The sequence below is a fragment of the Chelonoidis abingdonii genome, chromosome 7, assembly GCF_003597395.2.
Source record: "Chelonoidis abingdonii isolate Lonesome George chromosome 7, CheloAbing_2.0, whole genome shotgun sequence".
Classification (NCBI taxonomy): Eukaryota; Metazoa; Chordata; order Testudines; family Testudinidae; genus Chelonoidis; species Chelonoidis abingdonii.
The window spans coordinates 89,110,541-89,133,915 of NC_133775.1; the positions used below are offsets into that span (position 1 = coordinate 89,110,541).

Genomic DNA, 23,375 nt, shown 5'->3' on the forward strand with positions numbered 1-23,375 from the left:
TGCACAGAGCAGGGAGAAAGACCAAAGAAGGAAAGGAGTAGGACAGAGGAGATTACAGGGCTTCCTTCGCCAGCAAGCCCATACTGTAAAAGGAGCGGGAACAGCGACAGACTGGCTAAAGCCCCAGCTGTGCTAAGATGGCTGTGTAGCTGCAGCAGGGGAATTAACCCTCCAGGGTTCACACTGCTCCTGGGTCACCCAGGCGAGAGTGTACGTGGGTCTTTGCCATCTGTAACTGCCAGTGTCACAGTTACTCTCTGAAAAGCCGCCTGGCTCCATTTAAATTATACCAGCAACGACCCCCAACAACATTCATTCCGTCAGCGTCAACATCTGGAGCCTTCCTGGGTGAACAGCCAGGTGCATTCTCCACATCTGACCACTCAGAAGTGAAAGGAGGTTCCCTAAGGCAGATTGGACGGGCACGCAGAGGAGGATGAGCAGTGTAAAGGGTAACAGTGCAGTTATATAATAGGTTGCTTCAGGGGTCCTGGAACAATTTGTATCGTGGGGGAGAGAGGGGGAGGGAATGGGAGCCATTAAAAACCAAACTGTAAACCCTTTATATAATGGAAACCACTTCAAGCCAGGGGGTGCGGCCACACCCCCAGCACTCCTAGTTCCAGCAGTTATGGGATGCTTCCCAAAGGAAAGTCAGCACATGTCCCTGGGATAACTCTAGCTCCTCCTGTGTAACCCTGTTACATCTCCCGCTCCAGTGGTCCCAAAGGTGTAGCCAGGGCATAGCCACCTCGCCAAACTCTAACCTGGGTGCCTACATCTGCTCACCTACATTCTCCTGCTAGGCAGGACTCCTCTTCACTTTCTGCCTCAACTGCCACACAGCAGGGCTGCCACGTTCCATCCCAGGAGTGGCTGCATACCAGTGCTGGCTGAGGTGAACCCCATACATTGTTTACGTGCCAGTCTGCAACACGTGTCTGGCTCCTTCAACCGAGGGGCGCTATATAAATTCAGAGTCTCAGTACAATGCAAAGGTTCAGGAACTCCCAAACAAAGTGGGCAAAAATTTTCAATTGACAATATATTTTAGAAAAAATGGAGATTCAGCAACAGCGAAACATTTCACGGATTCCTGTTGGTTTTGCTGAACTGTTCATCTTAAAAAAAAAAAAAAATCCCCAAAAGCCTAAATGTTTTGACGTTCCTATTTAAAATGACTTTTCATTTTGAAATTTCCTTCAATTGTATTTAAAATAATTTTAAAACCTTTTTAAAATGCTCAAAATCAAACTGAAATGTTTGGTTCAACCTGAAAGAATTTTTGAAAAATTTTGTTTTCGGGTCAACCCGAAACTATTTTTTTCTTTTTTTCAATTTTTCAGAATTGTCAGTGAACCAAAAAATCAATTATTCGCACAGCTCTGCTCTCAAGTATTCACTCCAGCGCCAATGCCAACTACCCTCTACGCCTTTGACAAATGCCTTCTCCTCTGTGTAACTCACCTGTCCCACTGGCAACACTGGGACACTACTGAGCTGCCTCACAGGGAACTAAGACAATTTAGTGGCTATTGCCATGGAAGTGCTTTGAACATAACAAACCCTATATAAACGGTGCAATCAACAGGAACTGAAAGATGGTAGTCCCAGGGAAAACAACTTTAGGAGCAGAACTCTGACCATTCAAGAGGAGACTAGGATACCTGGACTCACATTCAATGGAGTGACAGAATATAGCCCAGCAGAAGTGGCCATCCAATGGCCCAAAAAGCCATACCTTTCCCTTGTCTTTCAGTCGTTGCTATGCTTTAAGGTCCTGGCATGGGTTAACAGAACGACTAGTTCTGGGTGAGAGTACAGGCATTTGGTGGTGTAATGAACATTACCAAAGTGTTAGTCGGTTGTAACAAGATTGCAAGTGGCCTCACATGACTAGCAGTTCAGTGCCTGCCTGACCTTGTCCCTACCTGCCTTCACATACACACACCCTCCAGCACTTTCAGCCAAAAGGAAAAAAAAAAGTGTGTGATTGTGCAATCACCTGCTATGATGCCAGCAACACTCCCTCTGATACTGCCAGACAGTGACTGCACGTGCTAACTGCCAGTCTGGGCTGTGGCAGGGCCATCGCTCCATGCAGGGCCAGCCCTGGCACCCCAGCCCTCTCCCAACAGAATCTGGTGGGCGCTGAGTACTCATCCCCGTGCCCTGGGAAAGACATCTGTGATATCCCCACTGAACAGACCAGCAAAGAGCCCTGTGAAAATAGGCAGCACTCAAACAGCATGGAGGAACCCAAGCAATCCCTGAATATCCCAGCTTTCAAACAGATCTAGGCCATCTCCTTTCGATATCTTAGAAGGTCACTGGTTCAACTGTAGATCAACATACATCAAAATAGGGTCTAATGATGTCAGTGGGGCGACCTAGGTTAGGAACATAGAAAGCGGGAGAAGCCCAATCCCCCTTTCTATCTCCTGCCCATCTCCCTGCAACTCCCAACCCTCCCTCAGGCTGGGAACCAATGGGAGGCAGAGACAGAAAGCTACTGGTATAGAGCTGGGGCGGCTGAGCCAGGAGCCGATGGGAAAGGAGCACAGCCCCTGCTGACAATGGAGAGGTGACTGACTAGGGGACTGACCCAGCAAGGTCGAAACTGGAAAGCTACATTCTGCTTAGGGGAGGGAGCAACAACTGGGGGTGGAAAGGTAGAGAGAACTGATTTGTTTCTAGTGCTCGCAGGGTTACACGTATCAGTGTATTGTTGCTCCCTTATTCTGTCTTTCTATGACCCAGAGTAAACACGAGCCCCATGGATTGGCTCCATCTCACCTTTTAGATTACAGGCCACTCTTCCGTCTCCAATTACTCTGCTAGTCCTCATCTTTGTAATGTATCCCCCCGGTGGGAATCCGACCCCTCGGTGCCACCAGTCTGGGCTGCTGCCCTTCCCTGGGTTGTGCCCTTGAGACAGCGCAGCATGCAAGGGTCTGAGCGCAATAGCCAGAGAACTCACAGCTAAAGCTGAAAAGGGTGATGCAGAGACAAATGAGGTGCCTTAATTAACAGGGAGGCTGCGATACATCTGACCTCCCCAACAGTGGGCAAGACTCCGTGCTGTGGAACTACCAGAGGAACTGCTCCAGCATTCAACAAAGGCACGAGCAGAGCGAGGACAGCGTCTGCTGCATCACTTCTAAGAAAATCCTTCACCTGCAAATGGGCAGCGAAGGATGTTCTGTGTGTTACAGCATGTTCAGCAGGATGACGGCAGTGGTGCATTTACTTACACACATAGAACCTGTGTGCAAGATGGCCGGTCTCCACACAGCCAGGACAGAGCTTAATGTACTGGTCCCCATCCTTTCTCCCCCCCCACACACTTCTCATATGAGTAGGACAGCTGCAGGCACCGTAACCAGCTACCTAGCTGGAGCCTAGATTCCTCCTATACCATCAGTTTCATGACCCCATTTTTGGGAGCCAGAGTGACCTTCCTGGAGAGTTTGAGAGGAGATGGCAAGACTGAAGACAGGTTAACCCCAAGGCAGCTGAGACACCGCACTGAGTGCTAATGCACCGACAATCTCAAAGTGAATCCACATTGCTGCTGGCTCTGTACCAACCTGGGAGCTTTATGAGTGACAGAGACAGTCAGACGGAGCCTTAGAGAGAGGACGCCAGGAGTCTTCCCATCCTAGCAACAGCCTCTCTGTGAGGTTCCCATCCCCAAAGGAGGACTTTGCTTACAGCACCACACCCAGACTCTGGTTCCCTCCCTCTCACCCCTAGCACTCCAGCTTCTCTTCACAGGGAACCTCCAGCAATCAGCTTATCATGGTTACGCTCTACTGGCATCCAACCTATTGGGGGGGGTGGGGGGGTAGCACTGTGGTCTCTGCCCCACCCGCTTGCTGCCCTAGAACAACACCCTGGTTTCATTCCACAGGTTCTGTGTCCAAGGCCTCCATACCACGGCCAAATTGTGCTTTCCTTCCACAACAGGGATATGAGCTAAAGGCCCTTCCCACCACTGGGGCTTGGGGCATCTCACCTCAGTGTAAGGCGTGAGCATTGCACGGCCAAAGCTGAGTGTATAACTGACAGAGCAGTCATCTCCCATGGGGATGGGGAGGGTGTATCCCAACACAGTCAGTACATGCAACTGCAGGCCGAAATGGGAAGAGATATATGGTGGGCTCTGGGGGAGTCGAATTCACATCTTCTCCGGATTCTCTGCTCTTCCCATGTAGAGTCTGCCCTTTGCTCCGAGACTTGATTCCACTGCCCTTTCTCACCTGACTGCCTGGGTGCGCCCCAGTACTCCACTCCATGCATCTTGCTTGGATCTAGGGCAAACCCTGGAGGCTTCAGTCCCTGTCAGGCTATCTGCCTGGGCTACCCTCATCGGGAAGCCAAAGCAAGGGCTTGTCAGGCAGGACTAAAAATCTAACAGGATGGCAGGGCAGCTGCACAGCTCTGTGGGAGGGAAAGCAGGAAGCACATTCAGTCTTGGAAGAGAGAGTTCCCTGAGCCATCCAAAATATTAGACTGCAAACTACAACTAGCAAAGCAATAACACATTCATGCACCCTTCCAAACAGGCTGACAAACACGCCCCACACGCAAACATATACACACCTCCATGCACATTAAGGATGTAGAATGTTAACCGGTAAGCACAATCTTACAAGCTAACCACCTTAACCGTTAACCCCTGGGCTGGCCGGTTCCAGCTGTCCTGCACCGGCCAGAGCGGGCCCAGCTGCAGCGCCTAGCTGGAGCGGATGGAATAGCACTGCTCAGCTGGAGTGGGCCCAGCCACAGCGCCTGGCTGGAGAGGGCTCAGCTGTAGACCCTAGCTGGAGTGGCTGGAATAGCACTGCCCAGCCAGAGCAGGCCCAGCCACAGCATCTGGCTGGAGAAGTGCCATCCAGCCAGAGCGGGCCCAGCCAGAGCAGCTCCAGCCCCAGCTGTGCCGGCTGGATGGGCCCTAGCCACTTAAATGGCTAACCATTTAAACGAAGTATTTTTAAATCATTTAAACAGTAAACTTTTTAAATGGTATTTATATCCCTAATGCACGCCCCTACTGGGACTCACAAACACACACACACACTCTCACAGATGTACAAGCACCTCCACATGCAAATACAACTCTCAGTGTTAGACACTACAGGTGGGTGGCCTCTTCGAAGAAAGTGGCCTGCAGGGAAGTCTGGGATGCTGACGGTGGGTCTGGGATACACAACCCATTGCACATACCCACAACTCCCACCTTTCTGTGTGCAGTGGGGTCTCTTTTGCCAGAGGCTGGGAATGAGTGACAGGGAATGGATCACTTGATGATCACTTGTTCTGTTCATTCCCTCTGGGGCACCTGGCATTGGCCACTGTCGGAAGACAGGATACTGGGCTAGATGGACCTTTGTCTGACCCAGTATTGCCGTTCTTATGTTCTCTTCAAATGCCAGCAGGCACAGAGGAAGAAGAGACCCCAGTTTAGTTTTTAATTGGGGAAGGAAACACTGCTGGAGAAAGGAGGATAAATGGTGTTCGGAGGCGACGCTGGAAGACACTTGACTTCTGTAGGAAAGTGGGGAATGGGGAGAAGAGGTATCCTCAAGGAGGTGCCTCTCTAGGGTAAGCACTCAGCCTTCTGCCCTGGCTGCCAAAACTTCCTCTACCACCTTAAAAAGCTTGTACTGTTGCTAACAAGTACCCACTTTAGAGCCATAGGACAGAACCAAGAAATGGAGGGGGTGAGGCAAGGATGGCAACACACTATGTGCCCATATGGCCAAAGGGATAGGGAATGTCATATGCTCCAATCACCTCTTCTCCCACTCCCTGTAGCAGGAGGTGCTGTTACATCAGACCCACCTATCCAGAATCGGAGCACCATCCAACCATCTGCCTGTGCCATGTCTACCACATGATCATGAAAATGACAGGGCATTAAATCAGACTGTTGTTCAGTATATGCTGTGACCGACACATGGACCACTCCTGTCGTGGCTGGAAGAAGGGCCAGTACAGTGGGGGAAGGGTGAGGAGAGGCCTGGCCAGGAACGGACAGGAGGAAAGAAGCCTGCACCGCATGCGTTCCTTCAATTCATTTACACTGCTCTGCACGCAAATGGACTTTTCCAGTATTGACCCTGAGACCTCTACAAATCAGTATTGCTGGGGGGGCATCCACCTCAGGGGTGAAGGGCCGGTCTGAGAGTTCAAATCCATCACACAAGGGTTCTACTGAGGCCTCCATGTTTGAAAACCGGTCACCCTGTGTGTTGTGTGTGTCCCTGTGCCTATACATAGCAAGAGTGCAACACGCACTGCCTTTTCTTAAAACCATCTGACCAACTGACATTCCAAACAGGCGGAAACACAAGCAGACATCACAGCTCAGAACTTGTCAGTATGATCCGATTACTCGAAATCAGCGACTGATGCACACACACACACACACACTGGTGCATGCACAGCTGCCAACACACACCCACTAAGGTGCAGCCCGTGCACAGTTGACCCATGATACCATGCTTAAAACACAAAAGGAAAGCAAGATCAAAACAATTATTAAGCTGCTAAGAGAATTCCAGGGAGAGACAGTGATCCTGTGTGACTGAGAAGCAGCTTATGAACTGAAAAAAAGTTCTATCACCAGAGTTCACCCTTCTCCGGGGACATACAGCTCTTCCCATTCAGTAAGTTTCTTCCTGTGCCCCCCTCCTTTCTCCTCCTCCTGCTGTATCCTCTCAGTCTGCTCGGGCTTATAAAATCTGGCACTAGTTCTACTGAGCTGTGGGAGTGGGAACTGGCATGTTCTCTGTGGGTCGGCTTCATTGCCTCACTGGTTCTTTTGATCTCACTGCAGAGTCAAGCAAGAAGGGGCATTGAGACTTTGCCTAGCTGAGAACTGCAGCAGTAATTTAGGGGTCTTGTGCATACAAGGGAGAGTACTGCAACCACCTTCTCTTCTACAATGGAAATGCAGCCAGTGGAGATGCTAAGTGCTACCCTAAAGCCATGTTGTAGGCATCCACAGCCTATGCTATGGCTGTCCTACAGCGGGGGTCCTCAAGGTAGACAGTCTGGGGAAGGGATGGCCATAGTCTGAACCCTAAGATCACAGACCCATTGAAATAAAGATGGAGAAGGCATATCCCAGCCCAGCCGATCAAATCTGCCAGATCCTTCCCAGCAGCTCAGACACTGCTCTTTCCTTTGATCAAGCTCACATGCTGGATTTCCTCAGAGACACTGAGAGGAGGAAGTCCTTGGCAGTTTCTCCCCGCTAGGTCTGAGCCAGAGCAGAGGCGGCATGGGATGGGAGGAAAGGAGAAGAGGGGAGCTCAAAGAGAGTCAAGAGATTAATGGTCAGTAGGTAAAACAACCAGAAAAAAACTCAGCCTGTTCCCACTACAGGGAAAGATGATTTGTCAGAACGTTTATTTAAGCACCATAATATGCTGGTAAGAGACTGAAGTGTGAACTCTCTCTGGCGAACGGGATGGGAGGGAAGATCCCACCCACACCAATGCAAATCCCATTGACTTCAGTGGAGTTACTCCTGATTTACACCAGTGTAAGATAGAAGAATCAGGCCTGTCTCACTGCTCTTATGAATGAAGGCAGGAACAGGGCTGCTAAAGATAACTGTGCAAAAGGACTTTGTTAATAGTAATACTTTGCATTTCTATAGCAGCTTTCCATGAGGATCTCGCACTGCTTGGCAAATGCTAATAGATCAGGCCTCACTTCAGTTCTCTGTGGGTAGGCAGGGTTAAGTGTCAACATAAGAATGGCCATACTGGGTCAGACCAAAGGTCCATCCACCCAGTATCCTGTCTACCAACAGCGGCCAATCCCAGGTGCCCCAGAGGGAGTGAACCTAACAGGTAATGATCAAGTGATCTCTCTCCTGCCATCCATCTCCAACCTCTGACAAACAGAGGCTAGGGACACCATTCCTTACCCATCCTGGCTAACAGCCATTAATGGACTCAACCTCCATGAATTTATCCAGTTCTCTTTTAAACCCTGTTACAGTCCTAGTCTTCACACCCTCCTCAGGCAAGGAGTTCCACAGGTTGACTGTGCACTGTGTGAAGAACTACTTCCTTTTATTTGTTTTAAACCTGCTGCTCATTAATTTCATTTGGTGGCCCATTAGTTCTCACATTATGAGAAACAAGTAAATAACTTTTTCTTATTCACTTTCTCTACACCACTCATGATTTTATATACCTCTAACATATCCTCCCTTAGTCTCCTCTTTTCCAAGCTGAAAAGTCCTAGCCTCTTTAATTTCTCCTTATACGGGACCCATTCCAAACCCCTAATAATTTTAGTTGTCCTTCTCTGAACCTTTTCTAATGCCAGTATATCTTGAGATGAGGAGACCATATCTGTACACAGTATTCAAGATGTGGGCGTACCATGGATTTATATAAGGGCAATAAGATATTCTCCATCTTATTCTCTATCCCTTTTTCAAAATGATTTCTAACATCCTGTTTGCTTTTTTGACTGCCGCTGTACACTGGCTAGTTCTCTTCAGAGAACTATCCACAATGACTCCAAGATCTCTTTCCTGATTAGTTGTAGCTAAATCAGCCCCTATCATATTGTATGTATAGTTGGGGTTATTTTTTCCAATGTGTATTACTTTACATTTATCCACATTAAATTTCATTTGCCATTTTGTTAGCTAGACAAATTCAGACTGGAAATGAGGAAATAAGGCATAAATTTTTAAGTGAGGGTAATTAACCATTGTAACAACTTACCAAGGGTTGTGGTGGATTCTCCATCACCGGCAATTTTTAGATCAGATTGGATGTTTTTCTAAAAGATCTGTTCTAGTTTAAACAGACATTAATTCAACGCAGTTCAATGGCCAGTGTTATATAGGAGGTCAGGTTAGATTGTCACAATGGTCCCTTCTGGCATTATAATCTAGTCCAGGATTGGCAACCTTTGGCACACAAACCACCACGATAAGCACCCTGGCAGGTCAGGTTGGTTTGTTTACCTGCCGAGTCCACAGGTTCGGCCGACTGCAGCTCTCACTAGCCGCGGTTCGCCGCTCCAGGCCAATAGGGGTGGCGGGAAGCAGCAGCCAGCACATCCCTCGGCCCGCGCCACTTCCCGCAGCCCCCATTGGCCTAGAGCGGCAAACCATGGCCAGTGGTAGCCACAATCAGGAGTTGCGAGCAGCAGAACTTGTGGATGCAGCAGATTGCCAATCCCTGATCTAGTCTATGAATCTGCGCATTATCTTTGTGACATAGATGGGGACACTGAGGCACGGGGGGATTAAATGGCTTGCCCACGGCTACACACCAAGTCACGGACAAAGATGGGAGTGGAACCCAAGAGCCCTAATTTCCAGTAGAACCACTAGCCGAGGCGGCTTCCCCAGTAACAAATGGCTGATCACTGTAACTGGTGGAGGGTTGTAATCAGCTCTCCACCAACAAGCAGTTCTCCATTACAATATTTCTAGATTACTGGTCTATCATGCACAGGAGCTGTACAGTGACACTGCAACCCTGCTGGTTACCATGACTACATCACTGCTCTTGCTCGGGATGGAGATGACAGGATCGGCAAGGAAAGTAACTGAAAGGAGCTGGTGTTATCCTTCATCCTGAAGGGAAGTGATGGAACTGACCCCGGGCTGCGCTCAGTTGGCCACATGCTAAGCTAGCTCCACGGAGCTACCTACTGCCATCAGTTACCTTCCACTGGGAATTGCTCTGATGGATAAAACTCTCAGAAACAGTGAGGATGCTCTGACACCTCTGCTGGCAGGCAACTTCCTGCGAGTGAGGGACCCCGCTGCGTCAGTCCCCCTACCTCAACTACTCTCTAATGAAGGGAGGTGCCAAAGTGTAGGCTGCATAGGTGATCCCCCAGCATGCAACACTCCAGTCTTGCTGCACTGCACGCTGGGATCTGCAGCACCCATGGACCATACCTCCTTAGTGTGTCTGAGAGTGGCTACCATTTGTTCCAGTGCATGCTGACCAGGTACAGCCCACCAACTCCTGGCAAGTCAGCAATGTGGCAAAGTCTGGGCACTATCTAGTGTAAATTAACATACTCACGGGCAGCTCTGCTTCTCTGTTGAACAAGGTGAGCACCATGCCCCTGCTGGCGGAGCAATATCTCTCTGCCCTGCCCCAAGTCCTCCGGGAAGGGTCCCTAAGTAGACACAGCATAGTCACATGGCTCTACTACTCCACACGGGTCACACCCTATCTCCAAGGATTTAAGCCACTTCCAGGGCTTCACACAGTTCTGTGTAAAAATTCTGGCCTGTTCCTCTTCCAACAAGCCACATATCCCCAATCCAACTCTCAGGAAAGCCAGGGCAGTGCCCCCCTTGACAACACCATGGAGCTAATCAGCCACTTGGTGCATGGCACTGCTCATCCACCTTGTTCCTGCACTTGCATGATGCCCACTTAAACAAGAGCTCCTCCAGACAGGGACCATGTCACCCAGAACACTGTCGTTCCTGTCTAGAAAACGATGATGATGATATATGAGCAATGAGTTAGTGGGTTTCAGTTCAGTTCCTAGTATCTCTCTGTCTAGTTCCCTATTCTGCACCATGGTGTCTGAGCACTCACACAGGAGTTCACTTCATGCCTGACACTAACTGGTCTTTACGCAGACAGGCTCCGCTGGAAGCCTAAGAACTGGAAGGGCCATGGCGAATCTAGAGAAGCCCATCTAGGTTGGGCTGAGGGACATTCATGAGGCACCTACATAGCCCAGGCTGGGCCTCCTTCCTAGATAAATGCAGCCCTTTGGTTTCTAGGGCTGCCCAACCAGCACCTTTTCCAGCAAAAAGGATGTGGGGTACGTGGCTGAGTGGAGCAGAAGGTCCCTGCATGTTTCTGGGTGTGGGGAGTTTCCATGAGACCCTGATTTTTGCCATCATCAGCCACTGAAGAGCTCCTTGGGAGGCATTCAGGTTCTCCTGGAAACCTAAGGTCAAGAATTCCAGCAATGCTGTATCCAATTGATATTCAGAGACGTGTGTGCTGGAGGACAGGGGAAATCAAATGCACTACATTCCGCTCTCAGCACATGACTCAGGAAATTGGCACAGGCCCCCACAGAGCCTGCAAAGTCACCTGAACCCAGCTGAGTGGCAATTTTGACCCCTTCTCTCCCATACAACCCTTTCCACTGTTTTCCCAAAACACTGGTAACACTATGTACTTGCGCCTGTTTGTTTGGAAGATCACGCAACCAGTTAGCACCCTTTGTTAAGTCCTTTTGCCAGAGCGGTTTTCTTGCATGTGCAGTATTCTGCAGTCTTCTCTTTTACTACAGCATTGCAATTAGCCCTGCTGACCTCTGAAATCCTCAGCCTCTCTAAGCAGCCATGCATTAAATCCTGGATTCAAGAGTGGAAATAGACTTCGTAAAAGGCTTTGACCCTATTTATTACATTATACGCATGACGGATCCCGACACTACGGCATAATACCTCATTTAATGCACTGCAGTCGTTGCTTTCTCTGCCTCTGTGCCAAGACAGACAAACAGATGGACAGGTAGGTAGTGGAGAAGACAGCAGAGCCTTGGCAGATGTCTATTACAGTCCATATCTTGCATTGCTAAAGGAGCACGCGCACAAGCAGAGATGTGGATCTAAACAAAAGGTAACATGCTGCACTCTTATATGGCATATCTGCCACACATATGTACTCTTTAGACCAGGTCACAACACAACCTGACCATGTGGGGCATGACACTGACTCCAAAACTCATGCTCTGGGTAGGCCTCTCCCTCAGATAGTGGATTCAACAGGCAAGAAGCTCACTGGCACAGCAGCTCTTCATTCCTGGTTCTCTGGGAATGGGTTGGTGGCCCGAGATTGAGTGAAAACAGCACAGGCAGCCTTTCCCATGATAGAACTCCAGCTCAGTATTCACTCTAAGCCGTCACCCATTCTGTACACACACATGCATGACAGCAGCTGTCAGCACCATTCCTGGGTCCAGCAACATAGGGCTAACTGGCACTGCTGACTCTAAAAACTAAACATGGGAATGTCTAATGTAAATCATTTGCTAGCGATGAAAAACGATGAGTCTGGATACAAACAACAGAAGCCCAGTGCTCGGGAAGCATGTACTGTGGGCAATGCCATGTATGCACTGCAGTGCCTCAGAGCTTCGGCAAGCCACCCAGCAGCAGAATTCTGGGCATATTTTTTCCTTTAGTAAGGCATGCCTTGAAAAGAAAACAGTAAGAAATTCACGGAGCATAACAAGTCAAGTAGCTGAGGGACCTTCCACATCCTTGTGGAAAAGATACAGCAGCTACATCCTATGCATGTTCCAGTCAGAGACTGGATCACAAGTCAAATCAGTTCGCACTTCAAACAGCTCAGCTGAGCGACAGAGCCTAAGTCAGGGATGCCTGGGTTTGAATATCAGCTTTGAAAAGGAGGGGGCATGTGGGAGTCTCTGTCTATACAGTTATAAATAGATGGGTACAGAGACTCATGCAGCACACAGTGTTCATCATACCCAATGTTCTTAGGACAGCAACACAGATATACACAAACGGAGGAGCCCACCAGAGGAAGGGTCAGACCATATAATCGTGATGCCCAGCCTAGTAGTAAATCAGATCAGAGAGATCACAGGTTAAATCAGGGACCACACTACACATCTATGGGGAGTTATCTTTCCACTGACATTTGGTTCACACTTCAAAAGGACTTTATATCTGCACGTTGCTACAATGGAATCCCCAGATAATGTAAGAGAGAAACTGCATATCGCAGTGCAATCTGGGGAGATGATTGCACAAGACTGACCTATACAGGGAGCCAAATCCTGCACTCAGGTTCTTGTTTGTTGCTCCTACTGTTTGTTGCTCCCACTGAAGACAACAGGAGCATTCCATGTGTATCTGAAGGCAGAATTTGGCCCAAGTATGTGTCTCAGGAGCTGCATGTGGGGTGCATATGGACTTGTTAACCTGAAATAAGAATGGAGTTTGCAGGCCACCTTAATGGGCCAGCTGGCAGAAGAGACCAGAGTTCAATCTGTTTCCTCAGGAAAGCTCAGCTCATAGGTTGTGTCCAGTTTTACGCTCTCCTTCCAGACAGAGTGACCAAGACTCAAGGAACCGGGTAGAACTGGAACTCCAGATGCTCCCATAGACATGCCTATCTGATATTTCTAACAGCGGATTCCAGTTCTTTCCACTGGCCACTCAACTAATTCAGCTGTGGTGCAGTAAAGCAATGGCCACAAACAAGATATTATGAAGCCATCTCTGACTAACAGAAATCACAGGAGTCAAGACTCTTTCCATCTCATAGTCTTAAAGGGTAAACTGCACATTTTTTCATTAAATGAGCTAAATATATTTTTTATGTGCTCAGTGCCACAAATACCAGGGCAACAAAGGGCATTCACCTTCACTATTGTTTCCCTTTCCACCCCCAAATGTCACGCCTGCTGGCTTCGCTCTGATGCGCTGGAATTCATCATCCTGAGATGTCACAGCCACAGTTCCCATTAGAGCCCTGCTGAAGCACAGAACCTGCAGAGGTGCACAAAAGTGAAGTTATTTAATCCTACTGCACAGTTCTGCCTTGTGAATTTCTGAATACGATTATTTCATCCCCTCTGGCATATAGAATAGTAATAAAACAGTCGGTCAAACTTGCACTCTTGCCTCAAATTATATTAAGATATTTGAAAAATAAATCTGCAATTCACCTTTAAGGCGTTTTTTTTATCTGCTGCCCCCACTTAGGATGCTGGTTGTTGCTGGTAATAGCAATGAGAATAATCCCAAAGCATGGAAATAACATAGGACCCGATTTTTCAAAAGAGCCCAGCTCCTCTTTACACATCTCCAACAAACTGCCCAGAAATTACAGATCAGTGAGCTTAACATCAGTATCTGGAAAGATAATGGAGCGAATAATTAAACAATCAATTTGCAAACACCTAGAAGATAATAAGCTGATAAGTAACAGCCAGCATGGATTTCTCAAGAACAAATTGTGTCAAACCAACGTAATAGCTTTCTTTGATAGGGTAAAAAGCCTTTTAGATAACGGGGAAGCAGTAGATGTGCTATAGCTTGACTTTAATAACACTTCTGATACTGTCTCGCATGATCTCATCAAACTAGGGAAATATAACCTAGATGGAGCTACTATAAGGTGGATGCATAACTGATTAGAAAACCATTCCCAGAGAGTAGTTATCAATAGTTCACAGTCATGCTGGAAGGACATAACAAGTGGGATTCCCACAGGGATCAGTTCTGGGTCCGGTTCCGTTCAATATCTTCATCAATGATTTAAATAAAGCCATAGAGAGTACACTTATAAAGACGATACCAAGCTGGGAGGTGTTGCAAGTGCTTTGGAGGATAGGATTAAAGTTCAAAATGATCTAGACAAACTGGAGAAATGGAGTGAAGTTAATAGGATGAAATCAATAAGGACAAATGCAAAGTACTCCACTTAGGAAGAAACTATCAGTTGCACGCATATAAAATGGAAAATGACTGCTTAGGAAAGAGTACTGCAGAAAGGGATCTGGGGGTCATAGTGGATCACAAGCTAAATATGATTCAACAGTGTAACACTGTTGCAAAAAAAGCAAACACCATTCTGAAATGTATAAGCAGGAGTGTTGAAAGCAAGACACAAGAAAGCATTCTTTTGTTCTCCTCCACGCAGATCAGGCCTCAACTGGAGTATTGTGTCCAGTGCTGGGTGCCACATTTCAGGAAAGATGTGGACAAATACAAGAAAGTTCAGAGAAGAGCAACAAAAATTATTAAAAGTTGTAGAAAATATGACCTATGAGGGAAGATTGAAAAAATTGGATTTATTTCGTTTGGAGAAAAGATGACTGATAGGGAGGACATGATAACAGTTTTCAAGTACATAAAAACTTGTTACAAGGAGGTGGGAGAAATTGTTCTCCTTAACCTCTGAGGATAGGTCAAGAAGCAATGGGCTTAAATTGCAGCAAGGGAGGTTTAGGTTGGGCATTACGAAAAGCTTAACTGTCAGGATGGTTAAGCACTGGAATAAATTGCCTAGGGAGGTTGCGGTGTCTCCATCATTGGAGATTTTTAAGAGCAAGTTAGACAAACACCCGTCAGGGATGGTCTAGACAATATTTAGTCCTGCCATGAGTGCAGGGGACCAGACTAAATGACCTCTTGAGGTCCCTTCTAGTCCCAGGATTCTATGATTCTGTGTTCCTATGATTTTCAAAAGAGCTCAGTACTCCGATTCTGGATGCTGAGTACCTCTGAACATCTTCCCATCTCATTTAGGTGCCAATGGGGAATATGAGCTCTTTTGAAAGTATGGCCAATAGTATCCTCTACAAAAGTAAATACATGCATATATTATAACATGGTGTTTTCAGATGATTTTCCATTTGATCACAGCAAGCTAGTAGCAGAGAGGGGAACAGGATCCAGGCCTCCAAGCTCCCAATCTTTTGTTCTAACCTAGACATGCTGTCTTCTGAGTTTAGTGGGTTTCAGTCTAGGACCTTGTAGACAGAGAGCAAATCACAAGACTGGCAGTTTGAGGACAGAAGGCCATGCTGACTGAACTCCCCATTGAGCCCTAGATGAGATTCCTCTAGGTCAGGGTGATGTTGATCATTTCTTAATTAACATTATGTATTTAAAACCCATTGTGTGCTAGGTGCCTTACAAACAAAGAGGGAACCTAAGGTCTCTGGGCAGTGGAGCTTACAGTCAAATTGGTGGTGGGACAGTGTAGGGCAGGGATCAGCAACCTATGGCACATGTGCCAAAGATGGCATGCGAGCCGATTTTTAATGGCACACTGTTGCCTGCCAGAGTCCCAGCAGGCAGCAGCGTGCCATTAAAAATCCTACCCTGCCCGCTCTTCTCCGCCCTCCCCCGCAGGGGCAGGGAGCAGAAACTTGGTCCTGCCAGCTTCCCTGCCTCTTCCCATAGTGTACCGGGTTCCTGCCCCTCCTCCCCCTCTCTATCCCTCCCTCCCTCCCTGCTGGCCGATCAGCTGATGGCCATTGCAAGGGAGGGGGCTGGGAAGGAGCAGAGTCAGTGTGCTCACTGCTCCCTGCAGAGGCAGAGAAGAAGTGAGGGCAGGGCCTTGGGGGGGGGGGTGGAATAGAGGTACATCCTCTCCAGCCCCCTGCCCTGACCCCACACACACATACCCAGCCCTCTGCCCTGAGTCCCGCACACACCCCAGGCCCCTGTCCTGAGCCCTGTACCCCTCATACACACCCAGCCCTCTGCTTGGCTCCTTCACCCCTCCTTCCCACAACCCCAGCCCTGACTCTGGCACCCCCACACATACCCAGCCCCCCCACCCCCTGCCCTGACACCTGCACTGCCCTCACATGCCCCCCAGCCCTCTGCCCTGACTCTTGCACACCTCCACATACCCAGCCCCCACATCCTGTGCACCCTCCACATCCTGACTCTTGTACCCCCCACCACCACCCTCACCCCTCACACCAAATGGGAGCTCCTGCACCCCCCCTCCCCCACATATCCACCTGCACCCCTCACACCAAATGGGAGCTGCCCAGGTAAGTGCCCCACACCCAAACCTCCTGCCCCAACCCTGAGACCCCTCCCTCATTCTAGCTCCTGCCCAGACCCTTCACCCCCAGCCCTGTGCTCAGTGCACTCCCACCTTTAGCTCAGTGCAGAGGAAGAGAATGGGCCAGAACCAGGGAGAAGGTAGGTATGCACTGTATGTGGGCAGGGCCAGGACCCCAGACCGGCAGCGGGATGAGCGGGTCCAGCAGCCAGGATCTCAGCTGGCAGGAGCCGGCGGATGGAACCCTTGAGTGGTTTATCACTGCCGGTCTGGGGTTCTAGTTGCAGACACTTGCCAGCTGAGGTCCCAGCTGCAGGCCCCGCTCAGCCTGCTGCCGGTCTAGGTGAACAGAACCCCAAAGCAGCAGCGGGCTGAGCAGGCCGGTAGAGTAAGATCAACATTTTAATTTAATTTTAAATGAAGCTTCTTAAACATTTTGAAAACCTTGTTTATTTTACAACACAACAATAGTTTAGTTATATAATATATAGACTTACAGAGAGAGATCTTCTAAAAAACATTAACATGTACTACTGGCACGCGAAACCTTAAATTAAAGTGAATAAATGAAGACTTGGCACACCACTTCTGAAAGGCTGCCGACCTCTGGCTTAGAGAGTTTTAACTGGTACTGTCTGTATGATACCTGCTCTGGTCAGTAAAGACATGCCTTCAGTCTACAGGGCTGTCAATGGAGCACTTTCCTCAGCACTAAATTCACACACACGCACACACCATGAAAAACAAAGCAAATGCTGAGCAGATAACAGCTGGTGCAGAGAAGAGCCAGTGTCACTAAGCACACCTGGAAAACCAGCACAAAGAACAACCAGGCCGGAGGCTGCAGATTTGGCTCCCAAACATCATAAAACTAGGATGAATGGAGAAAAGCAACAATCAATAAGGAGGAGGTAACAGAGACACTGAGGCACTCAGAGTACCAGGGAAGACTAGACAGCATATAAGCTCTCCAGATCAGATCTTCCCAGCTCATACTTACCCCATAGCTTCCCTCAAAGCACTCAGTCTGGAGATAAACATTGCAGCTTCTTTCCCGGGCCTCTAGTTTCACTCAGCTGCCCCTTCAATATGGATGCAATAGAGGAACAGAGAGCAAAAGCATTAGTTTCTCTCATGCACCTGCTGCTTCTTGTCACCAACTTCAACTGTAAGCTCTGTAGTGCAGGGCAGTCGCTTCACTCCATGTTTGTACAGCACTGAGCACTGAGGCCTCAGCCCCTGATTGGGCCCTGTGGAACAAGACTAGGCAGTTTTACCTCTCAGCTGTCATGAAAGAGCCAAGTGGAAGATTTAAAAATCCCGTGAAAAAGTCGTCACTGAGATATTAGTAAAACAAAATTATGGGAGCATTTATTTATGCTTCATACAAGAACAGCCTAGATCAGGGATCGGCAACCTTTGGCACATGGCCCACCAGGGTAAGGCCCCTGGCAGGCCAGGCCGGTTTGTTTACCTGCCGCATCCGCAGGTCCAGCCGATTGCGGCTGCCACTGGCCGCGGTTCGCTGCTCCTGGTCAATGGGGGCTGCGGGAAGCGACGGCCAGCATATCCCTCGGCCCACGCCACTTCCCACAGCCCCCATTGGCCTGGGACAGTGAACCATGGCCAGTGGGAGCTGCGATCGGCTGAAACTGTGGGCGTGGCAGGTAAACAAACCGGCCCGGCCTGCCAGGGGGCTTACCCTAGCGAGCCGTGTGCCAAAGGTTGCCAATCCCTGGTCTAGATGTTGGGCCTAATTTAAACTGTAGGCCGCTTGATCATATTCCTCTTGCATGACACAAAGCTCCATCGGAGGGAATTGTTAGAGCTGTCCCTTAGTCAGCTCTAGGATGGTTGGGAAAGGAAAGCAACTAACTAGCTATAGTTTAAAGGGAGCCAATGGTTCATAAGTGGCCAATACATTTCTAAAGTAAAATTAACAGGAAATTCAATGCAAAGCTTAATCAGCTTAAAAGCAAAGGATTATGAGTCACATCCACGCTCTTTAAACAAGGAGAACTCGGCCTGTTAGTGTTGAGCCTGTTCAATTCCCAAGAATTCAGAGAACAGGGAGAACAAACTGGAACAAAGTTCACCGAAGCCTCACTGGATGCCAGGTGAAGAGCATTCATGCAGCAGGAAAGGGCTCTGTCAGCACTGTCAGCTGGTACAGCACAAGTCAGTATGCAATCCCTCTTCCCTGCTGTGGATGTGGCCTGAGAGTTCCCTGAGGAAGTGATGATAGGCACCAAGATGGCCAGGCAGGGCACAGAAACTGAAATGATTAACCAGGGCTAAAGATGTTGCTCTCAGTAGTGGGTTTCCTAGCTGAAGGGTAACACCATTGCCTTAAGGAGATGGCACATTTTTCCATTGCTTTGCCGATGCATGTACTTAGGACGCTCACATTGCCCAAGTTAGGGTTGCACTGGCAACTTGCCCAAAGCCAAAGGACCACCTCTCCTTTGCATAACATGGAGCAAATTGCAGTGCTGTTTTCAATAAAGAGGCAGCCTACTGAGTTTACAGGGTCCATCTTGAAATGCTGTTTCTTGATCTTAGGAGAAACATTATCTTTTTGAGATGTAAAACCCAGGCTCCCTCGGCACTTGCCTTCAGTGGGCGTCATAGGGGTTGGATACCATATACCCTCATTATTACTGTTACCTTACCGTATACGTAACAACCACACCAGATAAAATCATAATCACTGTTTGCTCGAAATCAATCCAGGCAGTCCAGTAATGGACAATTATAGTGGCCTGGATATTCTTTCCTGTGCATGCAAAAAGCGCAGTCACTATGGCATCCTGCCTCTGCAACATCTATTGCAACATTTCAGTGCTACATTTTCACTTTCATAATGCAAACATGACAGCTAATTTCTACCACCAAGCACTCAACTAGGTTAAAAAACCGCCCAGCTGCAACGACAGCAAGCAACACTTCCTCTTCCCAACAGCAATTCACAGAGGGTCTGATCCTGAGCTCACTTAACCCATGTAGCTCCACTGACTTTAATGGAGTTACCCTCATTTACGCCAGAAGAAGTGAAAGCAGAAACAGGCCCAGACTCAGGGCAACAGGAGGTTATACTCAGACAACTTGCAAACTCCACCCTACAGGGATTGAAAAGAAACCTGATTAGATGGTGATAGGCTTCCTAGTGTGTACATGTATCTCAGCAATGGTGTTCCTCTGCACACTGCTCTGACCACACCAGCTTCATATACACGGGGGGACCTCAGATCTTGCGGTTTGACAAGGGTATTCTGGTCCCCTGGAGAGTCCTGTCAACTTCAGGACTTCCTTGCCCTTGAACTGCAGGGAAACTAGGGCTCCCCAGGGAAGGTGAAGGTGGCTCTTAGCCTGGTGAATGCATGGCCACCCTGCCTGGGATGAATAGGTTACCTGCAGCTCTTTCTGAATAACAAATGCGGAAGCTGCAGCAGCAATGAACTCCACAAACTGAAACAAGAACTGAGCTGTCTGACCAGCAAGGGCTGTCTTACCAGAAACGGGCTTTTTCTTCCAGCATGCTCAGTACTGCTGCTGGGACCAAGTTCACAGCTTAGGAGCAAGACAGAGAGAGAATTTAGCAAGACCGTCTAATCAAAATATAATTCCCCACAATGATTTTATTGCTAGAGCTGGAGGCACTGCTTTCATCCTAAACTGCCTTTTATTGCTCCCCTCAGCAGCAAAGGAAAACAGCTGCGTAAAGAATGTGCCCTTGGGTCCCAGGAGGAACACAGGGGAAGCATCACATCAGTGTTCCCAATGCCCCAGAGTCTCTTCCACTTACATTATGATGGGAGATGAGAAGCCTCAGCCATCTTGGACTCCTCTACCTCTCTGCTGCTCCACACAGCAATAGCAAGGGGCCTCTTGTTCCATGTGTGAAGGGAAGTTTGCGTCATGTTCAACCACTCTAGCTTCCCTTCTCAAGGCTGGGAAAGATTCTGGCTCTCACTGCCTGGGAGGGGAATCCGGAGACACGGAAAGGGATACAAAGAGCTGCTGAGATGTGCCAGCAATCCCTGTCTCTTACTGCTCCTTCATTCACTCCATACCTCAAACGTGGACTTGCCACCCCCGACACACAAAGCAGCCATCTGCCACTTGAGTTATAATGCTGCAGCATTTTGAAGGTGGAAAGCACAAAAGAGGGGCTAACGGCAAACTTCTGCCCCATCTTGGGGCAAGGGGGAAAGAACAGGGAGAGGATAAATGAAGCTCTGCCAAGCCGCACCCTAGCACTACCACCCAGGATCCAGGGTAAATGCTAACCAAGTGCTAGCCACAGTGGAAGGTGATGGTCCACCCAGCACACCCGGCCCCAGGGCTATGACCAAGTTCATGCTCCCACAGCTGCTTGCATACATGCTGGTATTCTGAAGCAAGCACAGGGGAGAGGGGGGGAAGCCCTGACCCTGTTAAGCTTCTACAGAAACTAAGGCCAACAGGAATGTTTGCAGAGTTTGATTTCCCTTTTTCAACCCTAAGGTAAATAAGCTGTTGTTTTTAAATCACTGTAACCTGGCGCATGAGAGCCTCAAAGTGAAATGGACAAGGAGCAAGAGCAGAGCCGACAAGACCATAAGCACTTGCAGGACAAGGTGATATAGATATAGGGGTGGGAGTACGTGTGTAAAATGCCTGCCACATCCTGGATGCTACCGCAACACAAACAATAAACAAATAGTAATTTGTGTCCTTTCGTAGTCCAGGCTAAGAGAAGTGTGGAAAAGCAAACCAGCCTACCAGTACATAGTAACAAGCTCAAGCAATGTCTGGCGTCACATCCGCAGGTGGTGCTAATGGGCACAACTTCAATGAAACTAGGCCAATTTACACCAGTTGATGATTTAGCCCATTAACTTTAGCCTGTCAGTGCTCTTTATCACTACAACTTCAGCAATTTTTTTTTAATTTCTTTCTCTTCTAAGTCTCTACAACCTGGCATTTGTCTAGCATGCAGCCTGGGCAAGGAGATGGGGAACGTCCTTCCTATTTATTTACACTTGGAAGGAAAAGTGTGGTGACTATAACGCCATTTGCAATACGGTTGCTGAGATCACAGAACCTGGTTCACCAGACACCATTTTAAGGACCTTCTCCCCAATACCAGAAGCAGCGCCCATCCAAAACACAACTCTGCGGAACAGGTATCACACAATCCATTGAGTACTCTGCAGCCAAAGAGAAATATGTTGTGTTGCCAGGGTTGTGTGCCATATGCTGTTCAAAAAGTCAGCTCCAAGTCTGGCTCACTGACCAATCTGCAGTTTGCAGGGTTTAGAAGCCATCTCTCTGTTAAATCACTTTATTCTGCCAAACCACCATGAGAAACGTAAGCCTTACAATGTTGCCATAGAGCACAGCCATGCCATGGAAGCGGAAGCTGAAAAGTAGATTCCTCTGACCAAAAGCATTTACCAACAGAGGCTTGTTCTGTGGAATATATGAAAGGAGTCTGGTGGATTTCTGTAGACAGGCATTCATATCTCATCACCTTTGGCTCCTTGGTTGGCAGTCTCAGAGAGAAGCCAAGAACTGCACGAGCTATGGTCTCAATCCTAATGGCAGTTCTTCCAGGGAACGTGTGCCCTGCTGTTGTACCTGCTCTGTGGTAAACAGAGGGATTTGGCCTCCAGGGCTATCAATCTGGCACTAAATTCACAACCTGAAAGTGATACCGTGGTGAAAATACAAGTTTAACCTCAGTGGCACTTTGCACACAAAGCATCAGAGCTCCTGCACTCTGTCTTCCAAAGGACCATGGGATTCTGAGTTACTTTCAGTTCTTTATTTTCATTGAAGACTTGTCCAGAGCAGAGGGGAAAGCCAAATGAGCATCTATTTTGGTTTACTGAGTGAAGAAGAAACAATACACTCTAGAGGTCCTGCTGAAGATCAGGGTCTTCTGCAATTTCCCCATTTCACCAACACAAGTCATAATGCCCTCATGTCAGAGCCACCCTCCTTCCTGCCAAGTTGGGGTGAATCCTGCTCACTTGTGAGCCCATTAATCCTAGTCTGTGTGTTGGCCAGAAGAAGGTCACTGTTAAGTGTCCAGGAATGCACCTTCCCTGCCTTCTGTCTCTGCTAGCCTGGAACGTGAACGCCAAACTGCCACATGACAGAATGCTCCTGGGCCAGTCCCTAATTTAACTGAAGGAAACCAAAGGACAATGTATGAAACCTCAATGTCTTCCATTGTGAGGAACACAAAAGCTGGATGTCTGCTAGACAGTAAAACAGTCACATAAAAAGCACAGCAACTCGCTTCCAGCCTCATCCTCCAATTAGCAGGAGTCACCCATTGGGCCAAGGAAAGGGGAAGAGGTGCATGGCAGAGACTATGCTTTACAGTGCTATCGTGCAACTCAACAACACAGCAATGTCAGGTCTGAGGCTCAGCAGTTTAAAGCCAGTCTTCTTAAGGGGAAGAAGAAGAGGTTCTTTTGGAAATCAGCTGGGACAGTGGGGAGTTATGGAGGGGGAGGGGAATGGTGTCAGTGCATTTTTACACCCTGTCAGGTTGTTGAATGAAACCCTAGAGGAAATAAAAGCAGCACAGAGTCCTGTGGCACCTTACAGACTAACAGACGTATTGGCGCATGAGCTTTCGTGGGTGAACTCCCACTTCGCTGGATGCATGTGACATGTATCCAATGAAGTGGGTGTTCACCCATGAAAGTTCATGCGCCAATACGTCTGTTAGTCTATAAGGTGCCACAGGATTCTTTGCTGCTTTTACAGATCCAGACTAACATG

General features: G+C 48.4%; 1 protein-coding gene across 1 annotated transcript in view; it reads right to left on the bottom strand.

The window, feature by feature from the left end:
* The window catches only part of PPARGC1B (PPARG coactivator 1 beta), a 91,020-nt gene that overhangs the window by 62,310 nt on the left and 5,335 nt on the right, over window positions 1–23,375 (bottom strand). The window lies entirely within an intron of this gene.